The sequence below is a fragment of the Ranitomeya imitator genome, chromosome 4 (assembly GCF_032444005.1).
Source record: "Ranitomeya imitator isolate aRanImi1 chromosome 4, aRanImi1.pri, whole genome shotgun sequence".
Classification (NCBI taxonomy): domain Eukaryota; kingdom Metazoa; phylum Chordata; class Amphibia; order Anura; family Dendrobatidae; genus Ranitomeya; species Ranitomeya imitator.
In genome coordinates this window covers 73,348,338-73,367,424 of record NC_091285.1, presented here as the reverse complement: position 1 = coordinate 73,367,424, position 19,087 = coordinate 73,348,338, and the positions used below count along the sequence as shown (strand labels likewise).

At 45.6% G+C, this 19,087-nt stretch overlaps 1 long non-coding RNA gene across 1 annotated transcript; it reads left to right on the top strand.

Moving 5' to 3' along the window:
- Nucleotides 1–17,408: 17,408 nt before the first annotated feature.
- On the top strand, nt 17,409–18,764 carry LOC138673946 (uncharacterized). The gene is made up of 3 exons (XR_011320386.1): nt 17,409–17,648; nt 18,152–18,291; nt 18,525–18,764. It is a non-coding gene; the product is annotated as an uncharacterized lncRNA (long non-coding RNA).
- Nucleotides 18,765–19,087: the final 323 nt, after the last annotated feature.

Below are 19,087 nucleotides of genomic sequence, written 5' to 3'. Positions count from 1 at the left end.
AGATGTTTTTAGCCAGGGGGGGGCCAATAACCATGGACCCTCTCCAGGCTATTAATATCTGCCCTCAGTCACTGGCTTTACCACTCTGGCGGAGAAAATTGTGCGGGAGCCCACGCCAATTTTTTCCGCCATTTAACCCCTTAATTTACTAGCTAGAACGGCCAAATTTTGCATATACACACTACTAACATTAGTAGTGTGGAATATGCAAAAAAAATGGGGATATGAGATGGTTTACTGTATGTAAACCAGGTCTCATATCATGTCGGGTTTTAGGAAGGAGAAAGCAAAAGCCATTAATTGAATTACCGGCTTTCTGCTATATCGCGCTGGATGAAATATTAATATATATACATATATGTGTCTACTGACATATATATATAGACAGTATATATGGGTTTTTTTTTTTCTACACATGGATCCCTTGTATAGCCGTATGTTGGTTTTGCAAGCCTGCGATAAAAACACGCATTACGGCTGCCATACGGATTACATACGGAGGATGCCATGCGCAAAAAACGGTGACACACCCTGCCTACGGAGGAGCTACGGACCACTATTTTCGGGACTTTTCAGCGTATTATGGCCGTAATATACGGACCGTATTTTCATACGCTGTGTGTGACGCCGGCCTAAGAGAAAAAAGCTTGCAACTCTCCTTAGAAGTATGATATCTCTCCCTCTCCCCAGAGAAGGTATCTGGGAGTTTGACAGTAGGTTCAGGAGAGTGCAAAGAGACATCCACTGAGTCACCAGGTAGACTAACAACATGAGAGGTGTCTCCCTGCATGGTCATAAGGGTATGTGCACACGTAGAAAGCTCCTCTGCGGATTTTTCCGCAGCGGATTTGACAAATCCGCAGTGCAAAACCACTGCGGTTTTTCCTGAGGATTCATTGCGGTTTCTATTGCGGATTCCGCTGCGGTTTTACATCTGCAGTTTTCTATTGGAGCAGGTGTCAAAACGCTGCGGAATCCGCACAAAGAATTGACATGCTGTGGAAAATAAAACGCTGCATTTCCGCAAGTTTTTTCTGCAGCATGTGCACTGCGGATTTCATTTCCCATAGGTTTACATTGTACTGTAAACTCATGGGAAACTGCTGTGGATCCACAGCTGCGGAAACGCTGCGGATCCGCAGCAAAATCCGTAACGTGTGCACATACCCTAACAGTCTCAGTCAGTTTTTTCCTGTAAATGAGTATGAGATGTGACAAGGGACTGATGTTTCATAGAAAAATCCAGCACCATCTGTGTCAGACTGGACACTTTATCCACCAAGTTATGCAGCGGATCTATGACCAGAGAAAAAAAAATGCAAAATCCCTTTAACCTCTTCATGACCCAGCCTATTTTGACCTTAATGACCTGGCCGTTTTTTGCAATTCTTATCAGTGTCCTTTTATGAGGTAATAACTCAGGAACGCTTCAACGGATCCTAGCGGTTCTGAGATTGTTTTTTCGTTACATATTGGGCTTCATGTTAGTGGTAAACTTAGGTCGATAATTTTTGCGTTTATTTGTGAAAAAATGGAAATTTGGCAAAAATTTTGAATTTTTATTCTGTTAAACGAGAGAGTAAGGTGACACAATATAGTTAATAAATAACATTACCCACATGTCTATTTTACATCAGCACAATTTTGGAAACAAATTTTTTTTTTGCTAGGAAGTTATAAGGGTTAAAATTTGACCAGCGATTTCTCATTTTTGCAACGAAATTTACAAAACCATTTTTTTTAGGGACCACCTCACATTTCAAGTCAGTGTGAGGGGTCTATATGGCTGAAAATACCCCAAAGTTACACCATTCTAAAAACTGCACCCTCAAGGTGCTCAAAACCACATTCAAGAAGTTTATTAACCCTTCAGGTGCTTCACAGCAGCAGAAGCAACATGGAAGGAAAAAATGAACATTTAACTATTTAGACACAAAAATGATTTTCAGCAACAATGTTTTTATTTTCCCAAAGGTAAAAGGAGAAACTGGATGCCAAAAGCTATTGTACCATTTGTCCTGAGTACGCCGATACCCCATATGGGGGGTGGGGGAGACCACTGTTTGGGCGCACGACAGGGCTCAGAAGGGAAGGAGCGCATTTTGACTTTTTCAATGAAAAATTAGCTGCAATCGTTAGCGGACACCATGTCGCATTTGGAGAGCCTCTATGTGCCTAAACATTGGAGCTCCTCCACAAATGACCCAATTTTGGAAACTAGAACCCCCAAGGAGCTTATCTAGATGCATAGTGAGCACTTTGAATCCCCAGATGCTTTACAAATTGATCCGTAAAAATGAAAAAGTACTTTTTTTTCACAAAAAATTTCTTTCAGCCTCCATCTTTTCATTTTCACATGGGCAACAGGATAAAATGGATCCTAAAATGTATTGGGTAACTTCTCCTGAGTACACTGATACCTCATATGTCGTCACAAACCACTGTTTGGGCACACAACAAGGCTCGGAGGGGAAGGAGCGCAATTTGACTTTTGAATGAAAAATTAGCTCCAATCGTTAGCGGACATCATGTCGCGTTTGGAGAGCCCCTGTGTGCCTAAACAATCGAGATCCCCCACAAGTGACCCCATTTTAGAAACTAGACCCTCCACAGAACTGATCTAGGTGCATAGTGAGCACTTTGAACCCCAGGTGCTTCACAAATTGTTCAGTAAAAATGAAAAAGTACTTTTTTTCACAAAAAATTTCTTTTAGCCCCAATTTGTTCATTTCCACATGGGCAACAGGATAAAATGGATCCTCATATTTATTGGGCAATCTCCCTTGAGTACACTGATACCTCACATGTGGGGTAAACCACTGTTTGGGCACACAGCAGGGCTCGGAAGGGAAGGAGCGCCATTTGACTTTTTGAATGAAAAATTAGCTCCAATCGTTAGCGGACACCATGTCGCGTTTGGAGAGCCCCTGTGTGCCTAAACATTGGAGCTCCCCCACAAGTGACCCCATTTTAGAAACTAGACCCCCCAAGGAATTTCAGCAGACCATGGAATCACAGGTGCCCTACTATAATCAATATATCAAAGAATGGATAAATAAATTCTATAGGGTGCTGCAAACATGCATAGAAATAACATAGCCACAAGAAAAAAGAAGGAGGAAAGCCTATGCATAAACAAGCGCACACCTGTTATATATCAAATGTTTGGTATATAACAGGTGTGCGCTTGTTTATGCATAGGCTTTCCTCCTTTTTTCTTGCCCCCAAGGAATTTATCTAGATGCATAGTGAGCACTTTGAACCCCCAGGTGCTTCACAAATTGATCCGTAAAAATGAAAAAGTACTTTTTTTTCACAAAAAATTTCTTTTAGCCTCAATTCGTTCATTTCCACATGGGCAACAGGATAAAATGGATCCTCAAATTTATTGGGCAACTTCTCCTAAGTACACTGATACCTCACATGTGGGGGTGAACCACTGTTTGGGCACACGGCAGGGCTGCAGGCATCACATTGCATTTGCAGAGCCCTGGCTGTGCCTAAACAGTAGAAATCCCTCACAAATGACCCTTTTGGAAACTAGACCCCACAAGGAACTTATCTAGATGTGTGGTGAGCACTTTTTACCCCCAAATGCTTCACAGAAGTTTATAACGCAGAGCCGTAAAAATAAAAACATCTTTTTTTTCTTCAAAAATGATTTTTAGCCCGCAAATTTTTATTTTCACAAGGGTATCAGGAGAAATTGGTCCCCAAAAGTTGTTGTCCAATTTGTCCTGAGTACACTGATACCCTATAGGTGGGGGGAAACCACCGTTTGGGCGCATTGCAGAGCTCGGAAGGGAAGGAGCACCATTTGGAATGCAGCGTTAGATGGAATGGTCTGCAGGGGTCACATTACGTTTGCAGAGCCCCTAATGTACCTAAACAGTAGAAACCCCTCACAAGTGACCCCATATTAGAAACTAGGCCCCCAAGGAACTTATCTAGATGTGTTGAGAGAACTTTGAACCCCTAAGTGTTTCACTACAGTTTATAACGCAGAGCCGTGAAAGCAAAAAATCATTTGCTTCCCACAAAAAGGGTTTTTTATCCCCCCAAATTTTTTATTTTGCCAAGGGTAACAAGAGAAATTAGACCAAAAAAGTTGTTGTCCAGTTTGTCCTGAGTATGCTGTTACCCCATATGTTGGGGTAAACCCCTGTTTAGGTGCATGGGAGAGCTCGGAAGGGAAGGAGAACTGTTTTACTTTTTCAATGCAGAATTGGCTGAAATTGAGATCGAATGCCATGTCGTGTTTGGAGAGCCCCTGATGTGCCTAAACAGTGGAAAACCCCAATTCTATCTCCAACCCTAACCCCAACACACCCCTACCCCTAATCCCAACCCTACCCCAATCCTAACCCTACCCCTAATCCCAACCCTACCCCAATCCTAACCCTACCCCTAATCCCAACCCTAATCCTAACCCTACCCCTAATCCCAATCCTAACCCTACCCCTAATCCCAAACCCTAATTTTAGCCCCAACCCTATCCCTAATGGGAAAACTGGGGTTGGGGGGTGATCAGTGGGGCAGGGGGGACATCAGCGGGGCAGGGGGGATATCAGCGGGGCAGGGGGGAAATCAGCGGGGCAGGGGAGAAATCAGCAGGGCAGGGGGGACATCAGCGGGGGAAGGGGGGACATCAGCGGGGCAGGGGGGAGATCAGTGGGGCAGGGGAGGACATCAGCGGGGCAGGGGAGGACATCAGCGGGGCAGGGGAGGACATCAGCGGGGCAGGGGGCGATCCACAGGGCAGGAAGGAGATCTGCGGGGCAGGGGGGACATCAGCGGAGCAGGGGAGGACATCAGCAGGGCAGGGGAGGACATCAGCAGGGCAGGGGGAGATCTGCGGGGCGGGGGAGGACATCAATGGGGCAGGGGAGGACATCAGCAAGGCAGGGGGTGATCCACAGGGCAGGGGGTTGATCAGGGGGGCGATCAGAGGAGAGCTCAGGGGGATCACTGGAGCGGGGGCTGTTAGGTGCGATGCAGCAGAAGGAGGAAATGGAGCCGGCAGCAGCAGGAGGGTGATCTCCGGGGAAGGGGGAGGGGGCGATCACTGGGGGCAGGGGGGAGGGAGCAAAGGTCAGGAGGCATGGAATCACAAGACAGGGGGGGAAGAGAAGCAGAGGGGAGCACCTGGCAGTGGCGGCCACTGTAGTGGCGGCGATCACTGTATGTGGCAGGGCAGTATGCAGGCACCTCGCTGTTCAGCTTCCATGGAGGGCATGAAGCTGGACAGCGAGGCAGCCATGGTTTTCTCCGCCCCCCACATCTGAATTGAGAGCTAGCTTTACATGGACGCTAGCTCCAATCAGATCTGGGGGGTGGTGACAAAGTGGTCACCAGGGCGATCGTAGCCAAGTGGGGGCTACGCCACCCCCCGGGCTAAAGTACAAGTCCCTCTGTCCCTGCAGGTCGGGTGAAATTTCAGTTAACCCTTTCACCCGACCTGCAGGAACGCGATTCCGCCATGACGCATACACTGCATCAATGGTCGGATTGGCACCAACTTTCATGACACAGCGTATGTGTCATAGGTCGGGAAGGGGTTAAATGTATGGTCAGTTATAATGTCAAGCAGCTGCAGTGCAGTACAGCGCAACCTTCACCAGGGGGAGTTTTATAGGGACGCGAGACTGCACACACTGAGCAGCTGAACAGATGCCACCTAGTGGCAAGAGAGTAGTCAGAAAAGCCGAGTCAGGGCACAAGATAACACGTCAGTACAAAAAGGATGAAAACAGAAAGGATAGTCAGGACGTAGCAATAGATCAGTAAACCAGGGTGAGCAAAATACGGTACAATAGGGAAAAATCAAGACAGAGTCAATAGCCAAGCCAGGAGATCAGAATCAGAGAATCAAGCAGAACAGAAAAACGCAGGGAAAGGACAGACAGGGGGGGATAACAGACACAGGACAAGTCAGGGTTCACAGCAGGACAAACCAAGGGTTTCCAGAGTCAGGTTCACAAGCCGAAGACAGAACTATAACTGACACTGCCAGCAAGATTCATGGGAGCTAAATAGCAAACCTGAACCCAGAATGAGGCAGAGCAAAGTTAACCCTTGACATGATCTGTCCAAAAAAGGGCAGACACTAATAAACCTTGGAATGGATCATGACACTTTTACCGAATGCTACTGACTTTTTCCGATTTTAAGAAAAATGCTCGTGTGACTGATCACGAATCTGAATGTACCATATTTGTGCCGAATTCATGTTTGACGCTCGTTTTCTGAACATATTTGCTCATCTCTAATGGTGAGATTAGTCACTTTTCTTATAGTGGACAAAAGAAACTTTGGTCCTGAAGAGAAGTCGTGGGAGTCCGTGAAGAGATGTCGACCTCCAACTGCTCTGCAGAGAGTCCTCCCTGACTTGAAGAAGAGTGGGCATAAGGGGGGTACAGTAGTGCTATTTCCAGTGCCCCTGCATGGTGTCCCCTTCTCCCTCCATGTGAGGATACCGGGTTGCTCAACAACTCGACTCTCGGTGTAGGTTCCCACATTCTCCTGCTACTTCCTGGTGTGCATGCCACAGTTTCTGATGGTGCACTACGCTGCTCTTAAAGGGCCAGATGCATATCATAAATGCTTTCAACCTGTAGCTGAGAGGCATTTAGTATAATGTGTTCACCTGCACGATGGCTCCCAGCCAATTGCTGGGAGTCATCCTGTATAAAAGTCTCATTCTTCCTTAGGGAGTTGCCAAGCAACGAGTTAAGTTATTAGGTAGTTGGTGTTCTACCAGTGCAATTGTGGTGTCCTCAGGTCTAGGTGCAGCCAGTGTCCTGAACCTGAATCCCTACTCATGGTGTGACCATTGTCCTGTACCCGAATCTCTGGTCCCAGTGCAGCCAGAATCCTGTTTCCAAAGTCCCCCGGTCCCAGTACAGCCAGTGCCTAAATGTTGGCCTCTCATCCTGGAGTAGCCAATCCTGAATCTGAAGTCCCTTGGCTCCAGAGCAGCCAGTTCTGTACCCTGGTCCCAGTGTGATCAGTGCTTGAACATTTTCCCCCAGTTTATGTGCGGTCAGTCCCTGTTCCAGTATCCTAGACCGGTGTTTCTGAACATAACCCTTATCAGTGTCAGCAAAACCTGACCCCATCAGCTGCAGTACCAGGTTTTGCCTAAGGTTGGTACCTAGTGGCTACTTGCAGCTCAGTCTTTCTCCACCATCAGTAGCCCCAGTAAACACCTTTTAGCCATTTGATTATGCCTTCATGCAGGCCCGGTCCTAAGGCACAGGCATTCTATCTCGCCTTAGCTTCTTCTGATGCTTGCTTCTCGTCATGCCTGACTGCACGTCAATGTTTCTCCATGTGTTCCAGGGACCTGCAGTGCAAAGGAATCAATATTTCACAGCTAATAGCCATGGAAATTACAGGATGCAGAGCGGAGCGAAGCTCAGTGTGTCCTCTTCACATGGCCATCAGGATGCGCCCCCTTCAGGAACATTTCTGTATTTATTAGCTACTTGCATTTTTCATTTCATACTTTTGTGTGCTTTATATGCTTTTTTGTCCCATTTTTTCAGCTGCAGTTTTTGTCTCTTTTTATTACGTCACGTGTTAAATTAAATCTCTTTGTTTTGGAAACTTCCTGTTACTTGGCTTTACTTTGCTCAAGCTATAGAAATAAAATTGTGTGGATTACATACCTTTCTACAGTGTTTCCACAGTGGAAATACAATAAGAGCGCACATGCGTGTTTTACCTGTGGATTTTTTTCACATCATTCAAGTCTATGATGGGGAAAATCCGTTAAGATAAATTGAAATGCATATTTCAAAATTGCACCACGGATCAGTTTTCACAGCGTGATAAAAAAGCAAACTGGGTATGAGATTTCTATAAGTCCCCTACATTTTGCTGTAAGTATAAAATACTGTGACTTTATGTGCTGCTTAGACATGCAGCATCAAAATTGCACTAAATACTCCTCATCAGCCCTAGTAATCACAATATCTGCCAAGATGGGGGTTATAAAGGGAACACAAGTGAGGACAAAGTTTATATATAGTACACGTTGTACATTAAAATATGTTTTAGAAGTATTAATCTTATAGTCTTTTTTTTAACTAAATTGGACGTATAATTAATTTATCACTTACGTTTTTTCTATTCAAGGTTACGGTCTAGCATCATAGCCAGGAATGGCAACTGAAGGAGTACAATGCCGTTCAAAGTCATTTGTGTTTTTTTATTTCCAGAAAAAGGGGTGACCTGATCTTTCTACTTTCCCATCAGTGAACTTAGCTTGTGCTTGTTTTAGGCATAATGTCTCAGATAATAACTACTAAGGGATCAGTTCGGCTCTGGAAGGACCTGCTTTTCATGAAATGCTTTTTTTTCTTGACCTTTCACTCTAATATACCTCTTCAATGCCTTTCATTACAGCTCTACAAGACCAGCAACAAAGAAGCTGTAATTGACTATAGAGTTACCAATGTCCCTTTTCCGTCTTTGCCATCTATATGGCTTTTGAGAGCAGTACCAAAAAGATGACAGAATGGAGGCACAGATTTTTAGATCTCTTTGAAAAAAAAGTTCAGTACATTTAGGAATCTAAAGCTTTCATGACACAGTTTTAAGCTTCAAAGAGACAATTATTCTTCCATTTACTTTTGTACTGCACCAAAACAGAAAATTTCAAGAAAGGCCTTATTTCTTCACAAATACCAAATGGAACAATAAGATCTATAAGGTAACAATAGTTCTGTAATATTTATCATGCTATTGAAGTTTGGTTACCTCTAACATTTCTCGAACAGAATGTATTCAGCATAGAATCTACGATAAAAGTTAACTATACTTCTTTTCATAAATCAACAGCACTAGTAAACTTCAATACATCTTAGGCAAGAATGCCTCTTTCTACCCTTATCAGTCATTTTTGCCTCCTGATTTATCAAAAACTCTAAATAATTTCTTAAAACAATCTAAAAAATGTGTCTTCAGTGAGGTATCGCATTCCACCTATTGCTTGGAAAAACTATGGAGGTGGTGGAGCTGGCGAGAGAGAGGAGAAAAGAGAAACTGCTGAGGATTCTAGTGCGTTGGGGAAAACTGCTAAAATGCAGAATATAAGTCATATTAAGGGCAGAGATAAGGTTATTCTTCGTGTGCACATTTATGACTATCTTACATAAAGAGGTTAGCCAGTGTCAACCAGAACAGCTAATTTCCACAATGGAGGAAAGCGTTGTCAATGACATTATAGCCCCACACACTTGTAGAAACCCATGCACTTCTATCAGAGAATCGATTGAACAAGACACCTGCACGATACATTTCAACAGTGCAAGCGTTTCTTCAGCTTTGTGGCGTCGTAACTCCAAAATTGAAGATAACCGTTCTGTATCTGCTCCAGATAACCCTGTTAAAAGTTACCTGAGCTTAGTTACACTTTAAGTATATTCTTGAAATTTTTAGTGTTGATTTTCTATGTTACGTCTTATATTAACATTTTAACCTTAAATATTATCCTTAGAAAACAAAATCATTCATGCCCAAGTAGCAATTATCATGGTTCTGAGTGGCAAGTATCATGCATTTTCTAACGGTGGACAGGTGCGTGATACTTGCTACCGCAGTCTGTATACATTATATAGGGGATACTGTGACTGCTATAAATACAATATGTGGGTGATACTGCTGTATATATGTTATCTAGGTGATACTGCGACTATACACTCCAGTCACAGTATCACCTATATACTGTATATACAGCAGAACTGCAGTATCACCTATATACTGTATATACAGCAGAACTGCAGTATCACCTGTATACTGTATATACAGCAGAGCCGCAGTATCACCTGTATACTGCATATAGACTGCTATATGTACAATATATTCGTGATACTGTGATTTTACGCAGATTTAGCACCAGTATCACCTATATAATGTATATACCGCAGAGCCGCAGTATCACCTGTATACTGTATATAGACTGCTATATGTACAATATATTCGTGCTACTGTGATTTTACGCAGATTTAGCACCAGTATCACCTATATACTGTATATACAGCAGAGCCGCAGTATCACCTGTATACTGTATATAGACTGCTATATGTACAATATATTCGTGATACTGTGATTTTACGCAGATTTAACAGCCAGTATCACCTATATAATGTATATACCGCAGAGCCGCAGTATCACCTGTATACTGTATATAGACTGCTATATGTACAATATATTCGTGATACTGTGAATTTACACAGATTTAACAGCCAGTATCACCTATATAATGTATATACAGCAAACATAACATAACTTAAGCCCCAGTCCCAGTAGGCAGCCTGCCTGCAGCCAGTTTTGGACCAGTAAAAAGGCCAGGGAATAATATATTTTAATTTAGAAATGTTTCTGGGCTGGGAACAGTCACTCTGTTCACAAGACTGAAATATACAGCTGCCCGAGATTGCAGGTGCGTGCACGGGTATGAGCTCTGGACTCGCTGTGTGACAGGGTCCCTGATACGTTCAGCGCTGCAGCCATAGGCAGGAGAGCAGAGCACGCTCTCTCCACCCACAAAGAACACCCTGAAGTGTCAACGTCAGCAAGTTCTTAACCCCTGCTCTGTGCATCGCAAGCACTGACTGCTGCTGGCACGTGCACACCTGTAAAACCACCATGCCAACAGATTTAAAGGGCCAGCAGCAGGAAAAATTGGCCGGTGGCCGCATTAGCGGGCAAGCGGCCGGATGAGTGGGCACCGCCAGCCCACAATGCATCATGGCCCAGTGGGAAAATGCCCGGTTGGGCAGATTATCAATCCAGGCCTGACGGATGGCATCAGATTTAAATCCGTGTGATTTTTTTTTTTTTGTTTTTCCTATGTGAAAAATCACTGATGAAACGCTGACACATGGACTAATCACTGATGAAACTCTGATCATAAGCAGTGGTGAATAATGGTCCACGAGAAAAATCATGGACAACTGAATGAGACCTACAGAGGTGGATCTGAATTGGCATCCAATTTCTATTATAGTTTTCAATTGTTGGTAGTTTTAATTAAAAAAAATATTTTTTGTTGTATATGCATCTCTATTTTTTAATCTATGCTAGATTTTGCAAATACACTGTTTTGAAGCACATAGAATTTATTACAAAATCCAAGCACCAAAGAGGAAAAGGAGACAGTGATACACAGGTAACAAGTTACATAAACATTTTATCATAAACAAATTAAAATTAGACATATGGATATTACCCCCTTCACAACCTTGCTATTTTCTACTTTTCCATGTTCATTTTTTCCTTTCATTTCAAGAGCCATAACTTTTTAATTTTTCCTTCCACATAGCCATATGAGTGCTTGATTTTGGTGGGACAAGTTGTACTTTTGAATGACACCATTCATTTTATCATGTGATGCACTGAAAAGCAGAAAAAAAATCCAAATGCATTGAAATGGAAAAAAAGTGCAGTTATACAATTTTTTTTAAGTTTTTTATTCACCATGTGTATATACTGTGTTTTCTGAACCATAAGATCCTCTTTTTTCCCATATTTTTTTTGAGGAAAATGGGGGGGTGTCTTATGATAGGAATATACTTACAAATCCTGTCGCGGTGGTCCCGATTGCAGCAGTCCCGATGCAGCCTCCCGTCCCAGACTGGTGCAGCTGTGGTGCAGCGGTGGTGGTGTTCTGTGGTGTGGTGATGGTGGCAGGGGTGGATTATCAGAGGGTCAATATGGGCGGTAGCCCAGGGCCCAGTGGTCTGGGGGGGCCCTGGGCTACCGCACAGATTGACCCTCTGATAATCATCTGTGAATGCCGGCGGCCGCCGCCGGCATTTATGTGCCCCCGCCGTACCCGGTGGGCAGAGAGAGGGGGCCCACATCGGGCCCCTTCTCATCTGCTCACCGGGCCCCTTCCGGTGCTGCGGCAGTTTCCTATTGATGTGCGGGCGTGCGCCTGCACGTCAATAGTTAACAACAGCCGCCAGCCAATTGGAGGCTGGCGGCTGATGTCGGCCGCAGGCGCACACGTCGCCGGCGTCTGACGTCATTGTCAGTCGCCGGCGAGTGTGCACTGTTGGAGGGAGCTCATCGCTGGAGCGCGGACAGGTGAGGAGACTTTGTTTTTTTTTTTATAACGGTGGACACACTGAGGGCAATGCTGGAGGACACTGGGGCAATGCTGGAGGACACTGGGGCAGATGGCTGGAGGACACTGGGGCAGATTGCTGGAGGAAACTGGGGCAGATTGCTGGAGGACACTGGGGCAATGCTGGAGGACACTGGGGCAGATTGGTGGAGGACACTGGGGCAGATGGCTGGAGGACACTGGGGCAATGAAAGAGAACACTGGGGCAGATGGCTGGAGGACACTGGGGCAGATGGCTGGAGGACACTGGGGCAGATGGCTGGAGGACACTGGGGCAGATGGCTGGAGGACACTGGGGCAGATGGCTGGAGGACACTGGGGCAGATGGCTGGAGGACACTGGGGCAATGCTGGAGGACACTGGGGCAATGCTGGAGGACACTGGGGAAATGCTGGAGGAAACTGAGGCAGATTGCTGGAGACACTGGGGCAATGCTGGAGGACACTGGGGCAGATTGCTGGAGGACACTGGGGCAGATTGCTGGAGGACACTGGGGCAGATTGCTGGAGGACACTGGGGCAATGCTGGAGGACACTGGGGCAGATTGCTGGAGGACACTGGGGCAATGCTGGAGGACACTGGGGCAATGCTGGAGGACACTGGGGCAGATTGCTGGAGACACTGGGGCAGATTGCTGGAGGACACTGGGGCAGATTGCTGGAGGACACTGGGGCAGATTGCTGGAGACACTGGGGCAATGCTGGAGACACTGGGGGAAATGCTGGACATACTTACTGGGGGAAATGCTGGACATACTGGGGCAGATTGCTGGACACACTGGTGGTAATATTCTGGACACTGTCTGGGGGCAATGCTGGATGCACTGGGGCAGATTGCTGGACACACTGTCTGGGGGCAATATGCTGGACACACTGGGGCAATATGCTGGACATACTGGGGCAGATTGCTGGACACACTGGGGGTAATATGCTGGACACACTGGGGTAGATTGCTGGACACACTGGGGCAGATTGCTGGACACACTGTCTGGGGGCAATGATGGACACACTGGGGGCAATATGCTGGAGACACTGGGGCAGATTGCTGGACACTGGGGCAATACGCTGGACATACTGGGGCAGATTGCTGGACACACTGGGGCCAGGACTGGAGGCATGGGCAGAATGTAGACATGGGGCATGATTGGAGACACGGGGCAGAATGAAAGACATGGGGCAGGATTGGATCATGGGGCAGGATGGATACGATGGAGACATATGGGGCAGGATGTGGAGATCATATGGGGTAGAATGGATACTCATGAGGGCAGGATGCGAGAACATATGGCTGGAGCTAGGAATGAGACACACGGGGCCAGGATGTGGAATATTATTACCATAGGGGCTAATTAAGGGATATTATTACTGCAGTGATGTATTTATTTTATTTTTTGAGTATACTGTTTTAAATGGGGGTCGGTCCTGTTACTGTGCAGAGTGACACTATATCGCCTTTTTTTCTTCATGTGGTGTAATGTAGAAGTTGTGAAAAATTAAGTAATGTGTTCTGCAAGCGGAGCTCGAGATAACTGTGTTATTTCCTGCAGAAACGAGTCCTGGCTGGAAGAAATGATGGCGGTCTGTGCTGGATGAAAGATGAAGGACTTCACCTAGAGACGTCACTGGTGAGTCAGTGTTACCTATACACTGACACTATACACTGTATACTATATAGAGGTCCTGTGTATAATACCACCAGTGATCTCTGTATTACCTCTACACAGACACTGCATACTAAGTACAGATCTCCTGTGAATACTGGCACTTATGGTGATAGTATTGTGTTGTTGTTTTTTACTGATCAGTATTGTAGTATTCAGTCACTATGTGGTGGTAATATGTGATCTGGAAATGGTGTTGTGGTATTTGTCCCTTGTATGTGATATTTGGTCACCAAGTGGTGGTAATATGTGGTCTTGACATGGTGCGGTGGTATTTGTTCCTTGTATGTGATATTATTCGATCACTGTGGTTGTAATTTGTGGTCTGGTCATGGCGCGGTGGTATTTGTTCCTTGTATGTGATATTATTCGATCACTGTGGTTGTAATTTGTTGTCTGGTCATGGTGCGGTGGTATTTGTTCCTTGTATGTGATATTATTGGTCAAAATATACCTAAATTGTATTGCAGATTCTAACAAATATTTAATAGGTTACAGTAGAGTAGGGCCCGGCCATTTTTCTGGAATAATCTGGTTCGGGTATATCATGACCCCCGTCACATGACCCCCATCACATGCCCCCCGTCACATGACCCCCGTCACATGACCCCCGTCACATGACCCCCGTCACATGACTCCCGTCACATGACCGGGGGGTCCCACAGTGTCTGAACAGCCCGGGGCCCTGGCTACCCTTAATCCACCCCTGGATGGTGGCAGTGCTCTGTGATCGTGGTGGGGCCCCGCCGGCATTTCTTCAAAGCCCAGAAGCACACGCAACTCCGTTGCTGCGATGCGGTGTGGTGGTCTCTGGCAAAATGGCCACCGGGGCGGCGCTTTCTCAGATTCAGATCTCGGTAATGAGACCACCACCACCACACCACAGAGCATTGCTGCCCCACAGAGCGCTGCTACCCTGCCACCTCAGAGAGCCCTGTCACCCCACAGAGCCCAGCCACCCCACAAAGCACCACCACCCCACAGAGCCCAGCCACCCCTCAAAGCACCGCTACAACACAGAGCACTGCTGCAGCACAGAGCATCATCACCGCACCAGCCTGGGATGGGATTTCCCAGAGGCCACCACACCAGCCTGGACCACTGAATGACCCCTGTGACCACTCCTCCACCTGTGCCGATCCCCTCCCTGGTAAGCTGAATTAAGACTGTAAAATGGACCCCCATTTGACACATTATTTTTTTCTCTTTAGTCTCCCTCTGAAAATTTGGGGTGGGTCTTATAGTCCAGGTCAGTATGAGTATGAAGATATCAAACCTGTATACTTTTTTTTATTATTTAAGTGGTGAAAATGTGGTGGAAAAAAAAATTTGCTAGTGTTGCCATTTATGAAAATCTGTAATGTTTTAATTTTTCAGGATATATAGCTGTGTGATGGCCTATTTATTCTGCCCTGAGCAGATCATATTACCATTTTAGGGTAGATACAATGTTTTGATCAACTCTTATTGCATTTTGTTCCAGTATTGCGCCAAACAAAAAAGTCATGCTGGAATTTCGTTGTTTTTTTTCTCTTTACTCTGTTTACCAACCAGATTAACACCTTAACAACTAGAGGTATTTTTGGTTTTGAATTTTCATTTTTTGCTCCCCTTCTTCCTAGAGTCATAATGTTTTTTTATTTTTTGGTCAAAATAGCAATGTGAGGGCTTGTTTTTTGCGGGACAAGTTGTACCTCTGAACAACACCATTGGTTTTAACATATCTTGTACTAGAAAATGGTAAAAAAATTCCAAGTGCGCTGAAATTGCAAAAAAAGTGCAATCCCACAGTTGTTTTTTTATTTCTTTCATGTTCACAAAACTGCTAAAACTAAACTGCCATTATGATTATCCTGCTCATTACGAGTTCATAGACACCAACTATGTATAAGTTCTATTTTATTTAAATGGTGAAAAAAATTCCAAACTTTAAAAAAATAAATTGAGCCATTTTTAGATACAAGTAGCATCTCCATTTTTTGTGATTTCGAGTTGGGTAAGGCCTTTTTTTTGTGTGCCAAACTGATGTTATTAAATTTACCATTTTCGTGCAGATACAATCTTTTGATCACTCATTATTGCATTTTAATTCAATGTTGTAACGACCAAAAAAAACGTAATTCTGGCGTTTTTACTTTTTTCTTGTTGCACCGTTTAGCGATTTGGTTATTTTTTTTTATATTGATAGACCGGGCATTTCTGAGCGAGGCGATTCCAAATATGTGTATGTTTGATTTTTTTATTGTTTTATTTTGAATGAGGAGAAAGTGGGTGATTTGAACATTTATATTATTTTATTTTTTAAATATTTTTAAAAACATTTGTTTTATTACTTTTGGCAAGCTTCAATAGTCTCCATTAGATACAGATTGTTCCTGTGGTGTTTCCTGATGAAGGAGTCTTGAACTCTGAAACGAACGTGTAGAATAATAAAGCCAAATGTACTAATAATTCTGGAATTCTAGTGATTCAGCATCGCAGAAATTTACCACAATTATCCCAATCTGTATCTAACGGCTGGCCCTTCCTGGATTCGTGGATCTGCTGTAGCAAATCCTTTCAATGCTTCAACTCAGCTACATCTGGTAAGTGCAATCCTATGGATTAACCGTTTAACCTTCTCAGATAAGACACTATTTGCGCTGTTTCCTTCAACAGTTTTCAATAGACATGGGAGACTAGAAACTGCCATAATCTGATTGGATCTGTTACATACCTGCGATAATCAGATCGCCTGAATGTAGCAGAATTGCTCACTTTCTATGAGCACCAACTGCCGGGCGACTCACATAGCAATCAGGCAGTGACAACAATAGAGGTCTGCTGGAGACCTCTAGTTGTCATGCCTACCCATCGGTGACCCTCAATCACGATATGGGATTACCGATAGGCAGGATCTCCAGTGCACTTGCTGGAAGCGCACATTGTTATGATCTGGTGACCTTGGAGCCGCATGAAACATTCTCTGGAGTAGGTGGAAACTGTACTGACCGCAAAACCTAAACTAACACCGAAATTAGAAGTAGCCGTGGGGTGTGCCTAACAAACCCTAGACACCTCGACACAGCCGGAGGAATAAATACCCCTATAGATGGAAATAGGAATTCTACCTTGCCTCAGAGCAGAACCCCACAAATATTGACTGTGAGTAGGAGAGGAAAGACACACGCAGGCAGAAAACAGGATTTAGCAAAAGAGGCCACTCTAGCTAAATACAATACTAAGCGGTCAGTATTAAAACCCTTCCAAAAATATCCACAGCAGATAATACAAAAAATTCTACCATCTAACTCAGCGGTTCTCAACCTGGGGGTCGCGACCCCGAGGGGGGTCGAACGACCAAAACACAGGGGTCGCCACCTCGCTCACCTCCCCATCCACCTTCCCCCGTATGCCGGTCTCCCCGGTAACCAGCGCCGCCTCCGCTACGTCCTGGCTGCGAGGAGAGTGACGTAAGTGGGGCGGGGCTCGAGGAGGAAGTTGTTTCTGCAGCAGGAGCTGCTTGTTATGATCGGAGCCGGAGCACAGGACGCAGCGCTGTCCTGTAGCATCACACTGCAACATCCGGTCACGTGCTGATAACAGTGCTGGGGACGGGTCATGCTGCTGACAGCCGGGAGTCGGACGCTGGTGGTCGGCTGTGGGGGTTTAGCTGCCCGTGTCGGGAGGAGGCTGGGGTGGACATTACTGGGGGCGCGCACAGAGAAGTGTCTCCTCCGCCCGCCATTACCTGCCCCCGGGAACCGCCAGGCTGCAGCGTGGAGAAGGCTCTGTACTGAGGGAGCTGCCCCCGGCGCCCAGTGTGTGGGGAGAGTGCAGACCTCCCATTACCAGCTGGTATACACCTGCAAGGTAGGTACAGAGCGCCCCCTGCAGACAGGGGCCTGACGGACAGTGCCACCGCAAAATAATACCACACTGTTAGTTTGGGGGGTGCTCTGCTCTCTGCATAACCGTGCCAGAAGGGGAGAGCACCCCCAATAATACCAGCATGCCCACAGGACAATGGCAGACAGGCGGCACACCTCACCCCTCACAGGATTATGGCAGATAGACAGCACACCTCTCCCATCACAGGACGATGGTGGATAGACAGCACACCTCTCCCCTCACAGGACGATGGCGGATAGATAGCACACCTCTCCCCTCACAGGACAATGGCGGATAAACGGCACACCTCACCCCTCACAGGACGATGGCAGACAGACATCGTGTACCCCCTCAGGGCGATGGCGGATAAACAGTCCCCATACCCCCCCAAGAGAGTACACCCCGCACACGCTAGACTAGACAGTGCTTGAAAGACAGTGCGTTCCCTGCAATACAGATCTTGTCTGTTTATTATTTGTATTCAGGTTTGTTCAACAAGATCCACGAAAAAGATCTCGAAATCGGCATATCGGAGCGGCGTGGTGATTGTGAGGTGCCCCGGCTGCCAGAACCACCACATCATCGCCGATAATCTAGGCTGGTTCTCCGACCTGGATGGGAAGAGGTAAGTTGTGCGGGGCCTCGTATAACTACACATAAAGAGGGTTCCCGCCTAGGGTATTAATCACGTTTTCCCACTTTTAGAAGTGCGCACCCCAACCCAAATTAAATTTTTAGAGCTAATACTCTCCTCTTGCTGGGTCCGGCGCTGATTCTTCACCACTACTTCGGTACTTTTTGGCTGCGGTGTTGATGTTGCTGACCTGTAGTGAGTGATGTCTTTTGTTTTTTTTAAAGGTGGAAACCCCCCATTGAAGCCTTATTTCCATGTCCGTGTAGTAATTGTGCTGTGATAATGCACTGGATGTATCACAAAGGCCCTGTAAGTGGTGGTCCCAAAGATGAGAACCAAAGATGGAGTGACCCTGCAACCCTGATAAGCTACATCATGGCAGTATCTCTCCTCATAGGATGCACAGCTGTCCGTGGTTGTATGTAGCCCCCTCCAGTGAAGTCTTTGGGAGTAATGGACAGACAGAACCCTGCTGGAGGCCCGTGTCTTTGCCATCTTGCTGCTTCTTTGAAGCTTAGTTAAATGATTGAATTCATAAAAGGATCTGTGATTATTTTTTTTTTTTACTACATTCTGAAAAACTATTGACCCTGCAATAATTTAATCAATGTAAGTCCCCTAAAATAAGTTTTTAAAAAAAAGTTTAAATCTGCCCCTTTTTCACTATTCCTAATTCCTATTCCGTTGCCCCATAGCTCTGCCATATAGTGCTCTGCACTGTTGCCCCATAGCTGTGCCATACAGTGCTCTGCACTGTTGCCCCATAGCTCTGCCATATAGTGCTCTG